The sequence below is a fragment of the Corapipo altera genome, unplaced genomic scaffold, assembly GCF_003945725.1.
Source record: "Corapipo altera isolate COAL_440 unplaced genomic scaffold, ASM394572v1 180, whole genome shotgun sequence".
Lineage (NCBI taxonomy): Eukaryota > Metazoa > Chordata > Aves > Passeriformes > Pipridae > Corapipo > Corapipo altera.
The window spans coordinates 6,987,540-6,990,670 of NW_020884915.1; positions in this window are offsets into that span (position 1 = coordinate 6,987,540).

A 3,131-nucleotide genomic window follows, 5' to 3' on the forward strand; every position below is an offset into this window, starting at 1 on the left:
CCACTTCACACAGGAAGCTGAACTGAGTCAAAGACTTCAATTCTTTCCTTCAAAGATAGTGTAAAGCTTCCAGATAAAGGCATGGTTCTGTCTTGAAGGATACTGCTCATCTGTGTGGGGAGAGTCCCATTTTCTAGGCTCACTTGCAGGAGCTGAAGCCAATTCTCACTAGAACAAATCACCATCTTCAATTAAGGGCTTAGCATGTGCCTCCTGAATGTCCCCCAAATACACAGCATTATGTATATGCTGAAATGTCCAGAGTCCATCTTCAGTTGTATGGCACTTTCCTCCCTGGCAGTGAGTAACTGCAAGAGCAGCACAGTTGTTAGTTATGCAGTGCACTTTGTTTCAAGAAGGTGCTTGATGTTCCTGTTGATTAACACATCACTGAGACTTGGCAAAAGAAGAACATTCTGGTAAACTTCCTGTCTTGATGAAGATAATGTTCTTCTCCACTCACAGAGTGTCACTCACGCTGCACAGAAACATCCTGTCCAAGAGAAATGTAGCATTTGTCACATAATAATGAGGTTTTTCTGTTTCTTCTTCATTTGCCTTTAACAATGACCAAGGGTGCTGTATGTTTGGTAGGATCTCTTTGTAGCAACTTGTTGATGTTACCACATTATCATGATGAGTAACTACCATATTTCCTGTTAATTGGAAATAACCAGGAAGATATTCAACCCCAAGGTACCAGTTCATATCCCCTGTGCTAAACAAGTATCTAAAAAATGCCCAGCATCTGCCAAATGCATCTGTAAATTTATAATCTGAATCAAAATAATCAGGCAAATTAATGGAAGAAAAATCTACTTAGGGCTATCAAACACTGAGATAGATCTTTGATTCAGAAGATCTCTGAACCATGCCATTTTAGCTCGGGGCCAGGACAGTGCTGTGGAAACCTTTACTCCTCTTCCTGCATCTGCCCTGGTTGGGCAGCAGTGGGTGCCTGTCACAGACAGCAGAGCAGATTGTGAGATATTTAGATGAACCTCCCTGTCTGTGAGTGCTGGGCTGGCTCTGTTTTCACCTTCAGCTAAGACTTGTAAACACCCCCCAAAGACAAAGTCTATTAGGATGACTCTGCAATGGAGGGATAGCAAAGGAGGGCAAGACAGTTCTCCAAGAGAACAAAAGCTTGTACTAATGAGGAATCATATTTGGATAGGAATCCATGTCGTATACTAAATTAAACACAGGAACCTTCTGATGAATCTTTTAACTTCAAGCGTATGCACTGAAGCCCAATAGCACTTCAGCACCATGTTCAGACTGTGATAACCAGCCTGGCATGTAAGCCTTAAGCATAATTGAAGACAGAACTGTTTGAGCAACAAAGAAGAGTATAGGAAGTCATAGCAATAATGCATATCTTTCCTTTGAGATCAAATAGAGATAAAAACAATATAAATAGTGGCAGTCAATGAGAAATAGATTTTTTTGGTCCTATGCATGCTAATTCAAACTAATAAAACAGTATTTGAAAAGTGACAAGGCCTACAAAGCAAAGTAGAGCCAGAGAGTACCTCTGTAGTGTGCTAAGTCATTTTAAGCATTATTTAAAGGGAAAGGAAGTAACCCCTAATCTGCTTATCCAGTGACACACAAGTGTAGATGTAAGCATGCTGAAGCTACAGAGATCCCTGGAGTTATGACAGTAAGAAGGGGACATATTATGTCCTGAAAGATCATAACATTCAATAATGCTTTATTTTAACTGTATTGAGGGGAGGGAATTGATTACAACAGGTGAAAGGAAGTTTAGTGACTGCTAGACTAATGAAAATGTTGCTTTTATAAATGGTAAAATTTTGAATTTCCCGATGCTCTTCTGGGCATTGCTATTTGTTGCAGATGAGCAGAGCACAAACAAAGTAACTGAGCTGTGTGTGGATAGGCTTGTCTGCTCACTACAAGTTTACTGCTGGATTGGGCTCATTATTTGAATTTCCACATATTCAACAGTACTGTGTTCATAATGTGTGAAAGCAAACTTAACTGGTTCAACAGGGAAAAACCTCTTTATACCACTGACTTCCATGAACAAAAAGAGGTTTGCAATGTATTTATTAAGATATTACATAAGTAAAACAAAATTCCCCTGGTCTTTACTGAGCTTTGGATCAGGTGCTTGTTAAAAAAAAAAAAAAAAGCCAGCTTATCACACAAATGCAATATTTAATCCCCAGATATTCTGCTTCAACCAGTGTAATTGAGTTCAATAGCTCCATGTTTATTTTATGGCCTATGCCTAGATATTAACATAATGAAAAACATGGGGGGAAATGTCATACCTACTCCCACACACCTATGCAAATGTAATTGTAATGGCTCTCTGTATTTCACAGTAGACCTTTTATGAGAATCACCATGCCTATTCTGTCTAAAATAAAATCTGTTATGTAAAAATGTTTGAAACAGAACTTTGTTTTATTTAGCATTAAACAAACATGTCCAGCTAGGACTCTTGATACTGCTTTGCCTATGCATACATAGGCATGGATCTGTTTGTCTGTATCACACAACAAAGCTTACCTGCTAAGCACAGCCTGTACTTCAGCCACATGAAAAATATTCTCACTGATCAGCATCCACTTGTTGCATCTCCCCTCAAAGGATTGAATCTTACTTAAATGTACTGTTTCCTGAGCATCCCTTCACTCAACAGGCCTTTGCACAGCACTGCAAATCCATGGAGGAAGTGAACTCACTCCATCCTCTCTCTATATCTGCATGAAGCCTTGCACAAAAGGGCTGTGACTTATTTGGGGCCCCTGGGTGTGACTGCCATACAAGTAGTAACTAATGACAACAGACCACTGAGATGCACTGGTTGTAAGGAAAAATAAAACCCAGTCCATAACAAGCACATTCCATGTCCACTTGTACGTAGAAATATAGTTGAAATGGTAGGGCTTGATGAAAATCTTCGAGGCACCTCATCTGTCTCAATTTGACTTTCCAGACAACACCAATACAAATAAATGATGTTGTGATTTGTGGAAAAATGACCAAGATTTAAGATTTTCACTCAAGAAAATTTATTGAAATGTACCTATGAACTTCAGTCTTCTTTTTCCTTTCCTTTCCTTTCCTTTCCTTTCCTTTCCTTTCCTTTCCTT